Source organism: Caretta caretta, chromosome 1 (genome assembly GCF_965140235.1).
Source record: "Caretta caretta isolate rCarCar2 chromosome 1, rCarCar1.hap1, whole genome shotgun sequence".
NCBI lineage: Eukaryota > Metazoa > Chordata > Testudines > Cheloniidae > Caretta > Caretta caretta.
Window position 1 is genome coordinate 48268879 of NC_134206.1, and position 14288 is coordinate 48283166.

Here is a 14288-nt window from a genome sequence, read left to right on the forward strand (position 1 = left end):
CAAGCAGCACACAGGTGTCATACTAAACAGAGAGCTGGTAGAAAGGAGGACTTGCAGAACCAATTACAGTCACAGTTAAGGGGTCCCCTGTATACAGCAAAATGGCAGTGTCTCAAGATGATAATTATGTGTCCGTCTATGCCATTGGCAGGATTCACACATTTACCCATTCATGTCAGCAACTGGTTAAAAGTTATAATGTAAACAGGCCCTACAGTTCTCAGTACTATTATCTTGACAGGGTAAGGCTGAATTGGATATTTTAAAAATCAGGAACTGCCCTTATTCAGGTTGAGGTCGGACTACCAACACTGAGTCCCCAAAAGTTGGTCTAAAGATGAGTGAGTTGTGGAGCTTTTAAAACAAAGAAAATTATTAATTCAGATTTTACCTCTGAATTGATCCTGTCTCCTGCAGTGCAGAATGGATCCCTTCTATTCATTTAAGCCAATTCTACCTGCTTTATTCTTCGTGTCACTTTGTTTTAGTGGTTAATTGTAAATTATAGGTAATTCTTTATACTGCTGTTTCAGTTCTTCTAGTGTGAAAAAACGAGAGGGGGGAGTGATACTGAGTTTTTATTTATTTTTATTTTTTAAGGATGCATTCCATTCTTGTTGTCTTTATCAGTTTTAGCCCTCTTTGTCCATTATCTATATTTAAATACACTTTGAATTGGCAAGATAGTATCTCTTTAACAATATTCAAAAATAGTATCCAGTTGTAGGATTCATACAAGGTTTATGCGCTTGGCAACATTCAGGGCACACCCGGAGTGTTGTGCTGGACCTGTGCACACACAGCTCCTTTCAAGGGCATCAACCTTGGAATCTTGCCCAGATGACATGAACCGTGGGAAGCCTCCCAGGACTGGGCTCAAGGCCCGAGAGCAAGGAATGCGGTAGATAGAAACTGGTAAATAAGAATGTTAAACAAAGCCAGTGTATTCCTTTTATCTGTTGGAGAATGTAATGTGCGGGGGGAGAGAAAGAATAAAGGGGAAGGTGGAAAGCTGACAGGCAGAAGCCTGTTAGCAGACCAGCCGCTTGCTTGCTAAAAGCTCTGTGCTGTCTTGTCATTGAACCGCCACAACTGGCGCCCAAACGTGGGGCTCTCAGCACTCACCTCGCCCGGCAAGGGTTTCAGACGCGTCACTCATCCGCTTCGTGGATCCCGGTGAGTATTTTTCATTGTGGTAAGTATGGGAAGCTCCCTCTCTGCTTTGCAAGTGCAACACCGCAATGAGCTGCAGTATTTGCTGCGTAAGGCTCAGCATGACTGCCCGGCTCGAGCACTTACTCTCCTGCTACAGGAGGTGCGTGCCCAGTGCCCGTGGTATCCTGAAGCCGGAAGCCTTAAGCTAGCGGACTGGGAGCGATTGGGCCAGACATTGCACGAAGAGCCTCGGGCGCCCGTGCAGGCTTTACATGCCTGGCACCTCTGCAGCGACGCGATACAGCGTGTCGCCTCGGACAGGCCCGCCCTCGCGAGGCTGGTGATCTCGCCACGCCTGTCCGCTCCTGCAGCCATCCCCCCTCCTGGCGATGCGACACAGCGTGTCGCCTCGGAAAGGCCCTCTCCCACGCCAACAGAGGGGCTGCCGATCCCGCCACCCCCGTCCGCTCCTGCAACCATCCCTCCCCCTGCTTCGCCCCCAGTGCCTCTGTTACCACCGCCTCCCTGGCCTTCCCCACCAGAGCTGGTGTGTGATCACCATCCCACCGTGGTGCCCCATATTCCGGGGCCCCCCGGAGGGTCATCCGCGTCTGCTCAGCGGCTTTCGCTGGTGCAACAAATGGTTCACGCAGCGAAGACTCGCTCAGATATTACAGCGGAGGAGCTGGCTGATCTGGTCTCAGTTTGTTCGATGACCTGGCAGGATGATGGCCAGGGCAACCAGGTTGCAAACTGGGTCAGTTTGCCCTACTCGGTGATCAGAGACGTAAAGAAAGCGATTCGCGAGTTCGGCCTCACTAGCACGTATGTAAGTGGTCTCATTGAAGGGCTAGGTACTGGGTACACCCTGATCCCTGAAGATTGGAAGGCGCTGTTGCGCATGATGCTGACACCCAGTCAGTATGTTATTTGGCTTAGTGAGTATCGGCAGATGGCGGAACGCCAAGCCCAGGTATATAGAGAGCAAGGTGTCATTTATGAGCAGTTGGCAGGGGAGGGCCAGTTTGCTACTGTTCAGATGCAGTCTCAACTCCCTCAGGCTGTCTTCCCCATTATTTCCACCTGCGCCCAGCATGCTTTCCGGAAGGTCCCGGATTCAGGCAAGCCTACCAAAAGCTTTGCCAGTATCTGTCAGGGTGCATCAGAGTCCTTTATGGATTTTACCAACAGATTGCAGGAGGCTATCCTCCGACAGGTGGATAACCCTGCGGCAGCTCAGGAGATCCTGTTAAAAATGGCGGTTGAAAATGCGAATGAGGATTGCCGCCGTGTTCTCCAGGCTGCACAAGCCTCTGGAATTCTAGAGCTGTCAGACATGCTGCGGGCGTGCCAAAACATCGGAACTCAAGCACATAAAGCTGGAGTTCTGGCTGCCGCCCTGCGGAAAAGCGGGAAAGAGGGGAAGCGTTGTTACCGCTGTGGAAAGGAGGGTCACTTTCAGCGGGAGTGCTGCTCATCGACGGCGCCCGCCCGCCCCTCAAAGAAGTGCCCCAAGTGTCGGAAGGGCTATCACTGGGCTAATCAGTGTCGTAGCGGGTCGGGAAACCGCACGACGGGTTCCCCCCGAACCCAGGGCCAAACGGGGGTATTTCCCACTCAGACAACTGTTCCTCTGCTTTAAAACCCATAGACTCCATGAAGGCGGCGACTGCTGGAAGTGCAGGGCTTGATTTGATTATGCAGGAGGACGCTGATTTTCAGTTGCCGGGGGAGGTTTGTGCCATACCTACCCAGGTGACGGGACCTCTCCCTGCCGAATTTGTGGGTCCAGTTCTCCCTTGCTCACACGCTGGGAAACAGGGCTTTTTTGTCATCCCAGGGGTCATTGACGCCGATTACAACGGCGATATTAAGGTTCAGGTGTGGACCCATCTTCCGCAGTTGCTCCCGCGTGGACGGTCAATTGCGCAATTGATTTTAGTCCCCTATCAGGTGCCAGCTGAAGAGGATCGAGCCCGGGGCGGAGGCGGCTTTGGATCAACTCTGGCTCAGTCGCCATCTCACAACACGTCCTCTCCACTTGTTGCTCTAACAATGTCGGTCCGCCCCTCGAAACCTCAGTTAACACTTCTCTTAAATAATGTTCCTTTTACAGGGCTGGTGGACACTGGAGCTGACGTTACAGTGATTCGTGATCCGGAGTGGCCGGTCAGTTGGCCAACAGTTCCTTCTAAAGAGTTGTGGGGGATTGGGGGTAGCAAACCCGGGCACCAAAGTTTGTCTTGGGTCACGGTCTCTAAACCAGGAGGCCGTGCCCTTGCTACAATCCGCCCTTTTGTACTCCCTGTCCACCTCAATATTTGGGGCCGTGACTTACTTACAAAGCTGGACACCACCCTCGATATTAATATATAATGGCCCGAAATCCTCCCTCACCCACCTTGCCATCCGCATTACCATTAGTATGGCAATCCTTAGAGCCTGTATGGATTGACCAGTGGCCCCTCCCCTAAAAAAGCTGAAAGCGCTTCATTCACTTGTACAATAATATTTGCATGCACAGCGCTTGGAGAGCTTTACTAGTCCTTGGAATTAGCTGCTGTTATTTTGGCCTTTTAACTTTTTGGTGATTGTCCCTTTAATTTGATTGTGGACACGCATTATGTTTATCAGGTAATTGATCATTTACCCCTTGCCCTTATTACCCCTCAGGTCGATGCGGACCTTCTTCGCCTGTTTTTGTCCTTACAGTATCTCATCACCACTCGTAATTTCCATTACTTTGTTGCTCATATTTGCAGTCATACCCCTCTGCCTGGGCTACTTACTGAAGGCAATGCGCGCGCCGATCGCACGTTACGTGGTCAGGTAAATTCCCTTTTTTCTGACCCCATTGAAAGCCATTCCTTTTCTCATCAGTCTGCCTCTGTTTTGGCCCGATAGTTTCATATTCCTGCTGATCATGCACGTTCTATTGTTCGTTCCTGCCCCCACCGTGCCGCTGCTCCCCCTACCTTTTTTTATGCCGTTAACCCCAGAGGTACCGCGGCGAATCAGCTGTGGCAAATGGATGTCACTCATGTGCCACAATTCCGCCCCTATTCGTTTTTACATGTTTCCATTGATACCTATTCGGGATTCCTTTGGGCAACCCCACAGCGTGGGGAAGCCACTCCTAAAGTTATTCACCATTTGCTAGCCTGTTTTGCTGTTATGGGTCACCCAAGCCAGATAAAAACAGATAATGCCCCAGCCTACTGCTCCACAGCCCTTTCCACCTTTTGTGTCCAATGGGACGTCCATTTCACACATGGGATCCCTTATAATTCCCCTGGCCAAGCCACTGTTGAACGTGCAAATCGCACGCTAAAAACCTTGCTCGACAAACAATTAAAACAAGGGGAGCTGCGTCTCCGAACCTTAGGAGACATTCAGCAACAATTGCATATCCTTTTGTTCACTTTAAATAATTTAACGCTGAACACAGATCAGCAGACCCCCACGGATCGGCATTTTCACAAATCCAAGGTACTGGAAAGACCGCGTGTCTATTACTGTCAGCTGCCTGATCCGCAATGGTTGGCCCAGTGCCTCTAATTACTTGGGGTCGGGGATATGCTGCTGTGTCTCTCCCTGCAGGACCGTTGTGGGTTCCGGCCCAGTGTGTGCGACCGGCACTGAAACAGCATGGCGTGGCACCAGGGGCTGTCGAACCCCATACCGGAGTTTCAGCTGACCTTGGAGGAGAACGCGGTGCCTCCCGGGTCAACAACGGCGGGATGGAAACGGAGGAGGCGTAGCGTCCCAAGCCAGCCCGTGACATGGGGAGCAGTAAAAGCATTGGTCGCCGTGGCTCAACGAAGACTGGCAGCAAACCAACAGCGAGAGACTTCTGAGACTTTGTTTGTGGCAATTCTCGCCCAAATTACTGCTAATTCTGTATTGACTGTATGCCTTTTGTGCCTGCTATTTCCTGTAGGGGTTGGCTCGGGAGCGCTTTCTCCGTTACGAGCCCGAATGACATATAACCTATGGGAAAGATTGGCTTCAATAGCAAATGTTACCCACTTTTGTTTATCTGATTTTGTAGCAGCTGAAGAATTGTTAGGTACGTGCCTTATTCCAGTATGTCATCACCCTGAGGAAATTGGGAATGAGATGATGCTCGCTGCTTACTCAAACCTCTCTTCCCAGTACTCTAGCATGGCTAATTGGGGCCCGGCCAATTACACTTTACCTTCTTAAGCTCATTTTTTGCTGTTGCTGTGTGCAGTGTATTTCCTTTTTGTTAAGGCTTTGTCGAGACCCGCTCTGGCAGGCTCCACGAGTTATGACCTTGTCTGTCTGGGACTTAATTGGCTTGCAAAAGCAAATTGATGGCTACCATGAGATGGCCGAGCACAAATAAACAAAAAAGGAGGGGATGTAGGATTCATACAAGGTTTATGCGCTTGGCAACATTCAGGGCACACCCGGAGTGTTGTGCTGGACCTGTGCACACACAGCTCCTTTCAAGGGCATCAACCTTGGAATCTCGCCCAGATGACATGAACCGTGGGAAGCCTCCCAGGACTGGGCTCAAGGCCCGAGAGCAAGGAATGCGGTAGATAGAAACTGGTAAATAAGAATGTTAAACAAAGCCAGTGTATTCCTTTTATCTGTTGGAGAATGTAATGTGCGGGGGGAGAGAAAGAATAAAGGGGAAGGTGGAAAGCTGACAGGCAGAAGCCTGTTAGCAGACCAGCCGCTTGCTTGCTAAAAGCTCTGTGCTGTCTTGTCATTGAACCGCCACATTCAGTAGCTTAGGCTTAAAACTTGTTTTACTTTAAAACTGTTGCAGTTTAGCAGGGAACGTATAAATCCCTCTGGTATTCTCTGTGAAGGCAGTTCTATCCGGAAGCAGCAGGGAACAAAAGAGCAAAGAGTACTGTGTCTGACAGTTCTTTAAACAAGCTGTTAATTTGACTAGGGATGCTGGCAACCTACCCACGACTCCCGAATCAAAACTGAAGATCTGCAGTCTTGCTTTATAAGTTTGCCTTCCTATAGTTTCTCCTCAAAGCTTTATCATTGGGGTTTCTCCTTCACTATGTAGGGTGCAGTGAAAAAAAGATGTATAACACAAACTTGACTGGCTATAGAAAAATGTTATGGCAACTTCTATAAGCTTAGCCTTGTAAATGGTATCTGTCTATGCTTTTTCTCTGGCTTCTCTTAAAGGGACCTGTCATGGATTCACAGGCCCGGTGCTCTTGAACAGCTCTGGAATAGCCCCTGGGAGGACCCCTTCAGTTTGGCAACCCTCTATGAGAGTTGCAGTCTCTCTTTGGGATAAGCCCCTTCACCTGGGACCAAATGTCAGAGCCTTCAGCACCCTTGCGTCACACCGTGAGCGTCCCTCTGCGAGTCCACTTGCTTTGGACCCCTGAGTGGATAATTATTCACCCAAAGGGAGCAATGCACCCCCAAATTAGTCTGGAGTGACTCTTAGCCAGCGTTGTAAAATGGAAGGATTTGTTAACTGTCTGGAAGTGCTTGGGGCAGCATAGAAAGCTGAAAAGTTCAACTGGGTCTGAATAGAGCTCAGAATTATCTTGCAGTCCCCAGTCCAGAAGTGTCCCTGCTTCCAGCAGTCCACACTCAACTGAACCAATCTTCCCCTCCTCAGTTCTTTGTTCCTCTTTCTGAGCAAATCAAAGGTCACCTGGCCATCCACTTTAGCTCTTTGTTCTCCAGCTGATCCAAATTGGCTGGCCTCTGTTGTTAGTTGCTAGTCACCAGATATCTGGGCATTGTCTTCTGGGTTCTCTGTGGGCATGGGGCCCAGATAGCCAGGTGTCAATCACACCTGGTCCTCTGAGTCTTTGCAGGGATCAAACAATCTTTCCCCCCACCTAATTAAACATACAGCACATGTTTATTGAGGCACACAGAATATTCACACAAAATATTAAGAAACTTCCCACTTTGTCACAGGGCCCTAGATAACCAGGAGCTCAATCGCAAACTGGGTAGCAACTTCAGAGAAATTGCTTGCCTGAGCTCTGTCTTCCCAGGAGTCTCTATTGCAGTTCCATACAAAACTTGCAGTGGATTCCTTGAGAAAATATCTCAAAATGAGGCCCTGAAAACTTGAACTGTTTAAAGCAGATATCTCCTAGACATCCAACAAGAAGGGACACAGAGGATTCTGACCATATTCTGTACAGTTTTAAAGTATTTACCTCCTTCAGTGTTCTGTCTGCTTGTTAGGGCCAGCTAATGTACATGCAATGACACATATAAGCCAAACCCACAAACTGTTAATTGCATGGTTCCAATTTTATACCTCAGCTGTTAAATTCTTAGCCTTTAGTAGCTAAAAGCTGGGGAATCCCACCCATTCTGCCTTCCCTAACAAAGAAACAGCCTTGCAAACTATTATAAGGAGATCAGTTACAACAGATTGTTCGTTACAAACATTAGGAAAAATACAGTTTGACAGTTAGCCATAAGCAGGAATGTGCAAACTAGTTCTGCAAAAGTTAATGACCTTATTTCTGAACCTTCACTAGTGCCTGGATCTGAATCTGGGTCAAGAGGGGTTGCAAATAGAGGAATATGTGTGTGTTACTGAAATATGCGGTGAGGTTGGGAACACCCACAACCAGCCTTTCAGATACAAGAGTGGAGTAGCCAGACCTGCTGATGGCCCATTAAAGGGAATCCACACCCAGTGGCCATCCCAGAAGACTTCTCAGAGAGAACACATAGACATTATAATGGAGACTGCTTGACTAGTGGGGACTGCCAGATCCCTATGTGAAAAGATCTTTCCAGCAAGATGGAAGAAACTATAAAAGAGGGGAAGTGATGCCATGACCTCCCTCCCCTCACAACTCAATCCTGGAAACAGGTCTGGTGGACAAAGACTTTGAACTGGGGAGGATGGTCCTAGGTTGGAAAAGAGTCCCAGAACTATGCCATCTGTCAGAGTGAGACGCTGCTTGATTCAAATCTTGTTTAGTTTGTAGAACTCAGACTGCAAATTTACTTTTGTTTCTCAGCTCAGTTTACAAAAGGTAGTGTGTGTCCTCTCCACATCAAGGGAGGGGTGGACTGGATAATGAACTTCCACTAGTCAGGCTTCTGACCAGTGCAAGATGGTATAGTTCTCGGGTGCAAGACTGGGAAGCTGGGGGGAATTGGCTGGACCCTCTCTATTGTTGGTTCATGAGTGGCTGGGGAAAGAATTCATGTAACTCAGTTGGGTGTGTCACTGCCTGTGGATGTCTGTGTAAGTGCAGAACCTTACCAACAGCATCACAGAGTGAGAGGGATACACGCCAGGTTGGTGGGACAGACAGTTTAGCAATCTCACAGTCCAGGCTGCACCCTGGGAACCCCGTCACCGTCTCACAATGTAAATGTAAGATTTCATTATTTTTATATGTCTTTCTAGTGAGCCTATTTTTGTGGCATTTGTGAGCTTCACAAATGTGAGCCAAACGCTGGACTGTTAATGTAGCACTATCATAATGACTGGTCACATTTTTGTGGAGACATGAAGATATAGTTATATCTTAACCACTGTGATAGTCTGTACCCCTATGTTCACCCCTTTTACAAGACTATGTTAAATGTTGTACAAAGCATACTGTGTAAGGTATCATTTGGAAACTCATGATTTGCTGATCATTATTGTCCTGGTAAAATATGTGTATAAAGATGTAAGATTCCATTGTGTGATATACTGGGATATGTTCTAGAGGGCAGTCACAAACAAGTTCCCCAGAGACAAAAGGTTAGCCAATGCCTCAGTCAGGTGTCAGTGGGATCAAAGGGACCATCACCTGATTAAGTGACCAGGAGAGAGGGTGTGTGCAAAAAATCTACATTTTGATAAAGAAGCAGTTTATGGTTCCTAGCCACACAGACTTTCTGTCTCCTGAACATCAGCTGGAGGTGATTCTTGTGCAAGGGAAGGCCTATAAAAGGAGAGGGGAGATGCCCCAAATCATCTTCTCTCCCTTACTCTCTTCCCATGGCATCCTCAACACCTGAAGAACAAAGGAAGCAGCATTGGACTGTGAGGGAGATCCTGACTGAAAGAGGTTCTGCCAGTAAGACTGCTGGAACATGTGACGAGCGGACCTTTGCTTTGTATTTATGTAGCTTGTTAAATTAGATGTTAGATGCATTTTACCTTTTATTTCTTTGCAACCAATTCTGATTTATATGCCTCATTACTTATAGTCACTTTGAATCTATCTTTCTGTAGTTAATACATTTGCTTTATTGTTTTATCTAAACCAGTGTGTTTGGACTGAAGTGTTTAGGAGACTCCATTTTGGATAACAAGATTTGTGCCTATCATTTTCTATTAATAAATGACAGACTTTATATGAGTTTGTATTGTCCAGGAGGATGCTGAGCAGTAAAAGATGCACATTTCTGGGCATAGGCACTGATTCAGTGGATGCTCCGGAGCTGGAAAGCACATGGAAAAAAATAGTGGGTACTCAGCACCCACCGGCAGCCCCACGGATCAGCTACTCCCCCTTCCACACAGCTCCTCCCACCTGCTAGCAGGCCCCACTGATCAGTGCTTCCCCCTCCCTCCCAGTGCCTCCTGCCTGCCGTGATCAGCTGTTGAGTGGTGTTCAGGAGGCACTGGGTGGGGAGAGGGTGGAACAGGGCAGGAAGGAGGGAGGTGGGGATGAGAAGGGGCAGGGGAGGGGCCTTGGAGGAAGGGGTGGAGTGGGGGTGGGGCCTGGGGCAGAGCGGGGTCGAGCACCCACCCAGGAACTGGGGGAAAGTCTGGGACTGGAAGTTTGATGGTGTTGCCCTGTAGCGTAATTCGAGTGGCTGCTAGAGCACTCATACAGTATAGTTGGGAGTGATTTACATGCTAGAGGCTGTGTGTGAGCAGACCAGGAGTGGTTGCTTTCCCAGCAAAACAATGTAAAAGGTACCCCAGGTTGGGAATTGAGGGGACACATAGCTGTCCATCAGCCCAGACTGTACCCTGGGTAATGTCACAATCACCATTTTGAAGATGGCAAGTCTCAAACTCAGCGTAATCTGGTAATGAATGCCATTGCCATAGTCCCTCCATGAAGAATACCTTGCCTATCCAACTACTCTCCAGAACAGAACCCACAACAGAATTGATACCTGACTGAGGCATTGGCTAGCCTTTTGTCTCTGGGGAACTTGTTTGTGACAGCCATCCAAAACAGAACCCACAGCAGAACTGAGAAATCTGGGAAAGGTCTGGGAAAAACTTCTCAGATTTATAGGGGGAAACAATGAAATGCAAGCATATATAAAATATTCAGAGGGGTGTACTTTTTAAAATCTTATATTAAAAATTAATATAGACAGGTGAACAAATTAATTTTTTTTTCAAATTGACAACATACCATGTATCCCTCTGATGTCTCTGTGTATGAACGTTTCCAGTTAATCACAACAACAAAATAGCTGTTTTGGAGCCCAGAAATTTATTTGCTGAAGTGGAATGGTGGGCAAAACGTCCATGCAAAGGTTTTCTGGCTGTGGACGGAGTTCGTTTATATATTGTGGATATGTCCTGAGCCTCAAAGACTTTGGAAACAATTATGCAATTAAAATTAAAGTTTTAACAAAATGGGATCTACTCTTGAGGCCTGTGCATGTATTTGTTGTGTGCCTGTGTGACACCTGTATTATAATAGTATACAGAGACCCCAGCTGAGGGTGTGGCCCTGTGGGCATTGTAAGAGAGAGTCCCTGCTTTGAACGGATTAGTCTAAATATGCAAGACAGATGAAGGGAAGAAATAGCGTGTGATAGTGCAGGGTGTCAATGTGAGAGTTGATGTGTTGTCTGTGTCTATAGAATGTGTTGGATATGTACAGGGAAAGTGTATGTGTGAGAGTGTTCTCTATGTGGGTGGCTCAAAGTATTAGGAGTCGTAAAAGTCATTTCAAAATGTGAAGACAAAACTTGTGTCTAATACTAGAAAAAAGGAGAGCTGCATCATAACTATAGCACTCTGCCACTGGATTTAGGAATGCACAGTAGTGACACATGAATGAGAGAGACCCAAACTCTAATACAGAGCCTGACCCTCCTCTCACGTGTACCATTGTAAATCATGAGTAATTCTACTGAAGTCAGTGGCATCAGAATAGTGTAAAACTGGTGAGAGAGGAGAAATAGGCCCACAGTTTGTAGCCCTATCCTGGGTGGAGTGTACCTACTTTTGACATGTACCCAAGGGATCTGTGTGTGTGTGTGTCTCACTCTCTCTTTTTTTTTTTTTTTTTGACACTTTGGCAAAACTTTTATAGCTTATTGAATTGAATGTGTGTGGGGAAGGGGAGGGGGGACAGAGATGTGTTTGTGTGTAGAGGCGCAGGGTCAGATTATAGCATAGGCCCTAGGACCATGTCTGCATTGCAGCTGGGAGCAAGCCTCCCAGCTTGGGTAGACAGATTCACGCTAGCGGGGCTTGAGGCAGTATGCTAAAAATAGCAGTGTGATGGATGCTGTGGCTTAGGCTCTGAAGCATAGAGGTTAGGTGGACTAGCTTAAGCTCTGCTAGTGCAAGTCTGTCTACACAGGCTGGGAGGCTCACTCCCAGCTGAAGCATAGAAACATATCCTATATGTCCATGTCTAGGGCCCTCACTCCTGGAGTCATGTGACTATGTCAGACTCTCAGCTTTTTTCTTTTTAAAGCATGTTTCCACCTCTCATTGTTCCCAAGAACAGTTTGAAAACATGAATGAAGGGCAAATGATGTAGTGATATCTGCCTGAGATTGCAGACAGCTTGAAAATAAAGCTCTGACAAAGATGAGTTTCCTCATTCATCTCCAAGGCTCCCTGCTCTGGGGTACCCTACCTAAACCACCCCAGGAGAAGACTGTATGTATGGCAGAAGCCCACTCATCCAATCAGACAGTCCATTTTATAGGTCAAGTGTAGGGTACTGCACTAGAGTGAGGTCCCTGCTGCCAATTCTGAGGGAAAGACAGCCCCATGATGCTGTCCTTACCCCCTTGTAAAGAGGAGTGGGGTCCCACCTGCCAACACGACACCAAGAGGGGATAGAACTATGATTCGGGGCAGCAGAGGCAGAGCCCTGGAGGGCCCCATGCCTAGCACCAAAGACTGACATAATCTGGTCCTGTAGAGGGGTGGTGGGTATTTTCTAGTAAGAAGCTGGTATGTCTGGTTGGATCAGTGAAAGGGTGCTACCGGCAACGAGTTTATATAGAGAGGGGTGTGTGTGGGGGCAGTTTAGGTGCTGGGTGTCTCCAGTTGGGACTGGTCTTTCTAAAGGTGCTGGGCATCCAGAGGATTTTTGTGTAGGAGTGCTGGGTGTTTGTGGAGTAGTTGTTTGGGGGTGATAGCTGCTGTCTGTCTGAGGAAGGGGGGGCTTGGTCTGCGTGAGGGCCATCCTATGGAATGCTGGGTGTCTTTGGTCCAGTTGTTGGGGTGTGATTGGTGTCTTTGTGAGGTTCTGGATGTCTAGGAAAGTTTATGTATGCAGGAGTGCTGTCTTCAGGAGATGTTGGAGAGTTGGGCCTATCAGAGGGGTTGCATGGGGAGAGATGTGGTGTGATGAGTGGGTGGGATTGATGTCTTAGGTGGATTATGAGTAGGGCCCTACCAAATTCATAGCTACGAAAAATGTGTCATGAACCGTGAAATCTGGTGTTCCTGTGAAAGTTGTATAGTATAGGGTAAAAACACATAAAACACCAGATTTCACAGGGGAGACCAGCATTTCTCAAATTGGGGTCCTGACCCAAAAGGGAGTTGCAGCGGGAGCCAAAAGGTTATTTCAGGGGGGTCGTAGAATTGCCACCCTTACTTCTGCGCTGTCTTCAGAGCTGGGTGGCTGGAGAGCTGTGGCTGTTGGCCAGGCGTCCAGCTCTGAAGGCAGCGCCCCGCCAGCAGCAGCACAGAAGTAAGGGTGGCAATACCATACCAAGCCATCCTTACTTTGGCTGCGCTGCTGATTGCAGAGCTGGGTGGCTCGACAGTGGCAGCTGCTGTCTGAGGGCTCAGTTCTGCAGGCAGCAGCGCAGAAGGGTGGCAACACTATACCAGGTCTTCCTTATGTCTGTGCTGCTACTGGCAGTGGCTCTGTCTTCAGAGCTGGGCTCCTGGCCAGCAGCCGCCGATCTCCAGCTTCCCAGCTCTGAAGGCAGCATCACAACCAGCAGCAGTGCAGAAATAAGGGTAGCAGTACTGCAAACCCCTCCCCCACAATAACCTTGCGACCCTACCACCACTCCTTTTTGGGTCAGGACCCCTACAATTACACCACCATGAAATTTCAGATTTAAATAGCTGAAATCATGAAAGTTATGATTTTTAAAATCCTATGACAGTGAAATTGACCAAAATGGACTGTGAATTTGGTAGGGCCCTAAATGAGTAGGCTTGGCAGAATTCAATTTTTAAAAATTTTGATTGATAATGTATATTTCAGCTTTTTTCTATTTTTATATATTTAAAATTTCACAGTTGTGGGAAATTATGGGGGGGTGTCACACAATTAATTATTTAATTGCCATAGATGTTGATTCAAAAATTTAAAGCTTTATAATTGTTAAAACACAAATTGTCAATTTCACATCAAAATATACAAAGTAAATATCCTTAAATCAAACTAAGTTTTCATTCAGCATTGTTCTTACTTTGCCTATCCATAACTTTTGATTATCATTGATGGAAATATGTTTCATTGGTTTGTGTGTGTGCGGTGAAATCAGTGTATACTGACACTTATGAATACAAAATCTAATCCTTCCAAGCCTAGTTATAAGTGACTAGTTATAGGTGTCTGTAAAGGAACTATCTGTATGGTAGCTGCTCCCTGCTAGGTCTCAGTGGAGGGAGAGCTGAGGTGCATATGGGGATGCTGGATGTCTCTGCTGGGTGGGACTGGTGTGTGTGAGGTGCTGGCGGTGTGGTGAGGAGTTAGTGGTGTTTCTGAGTGGGACTGAGGGATGGATAGAGGTGTAGGACGGAGGTGTCTGTGGGGGATGTCGGACGGGTTTCTGAGGGGAGTGGGGAGTAGGATGGAAGTGTCTCTGGGGAGATGTGGGGGAGCAGGATGGAGATGTAGGATGGGGAGCTTCTAGGGGGAGTGGGGAGGTGTGTGGAGTAGGATGGAGGTGTCTATAGGAAG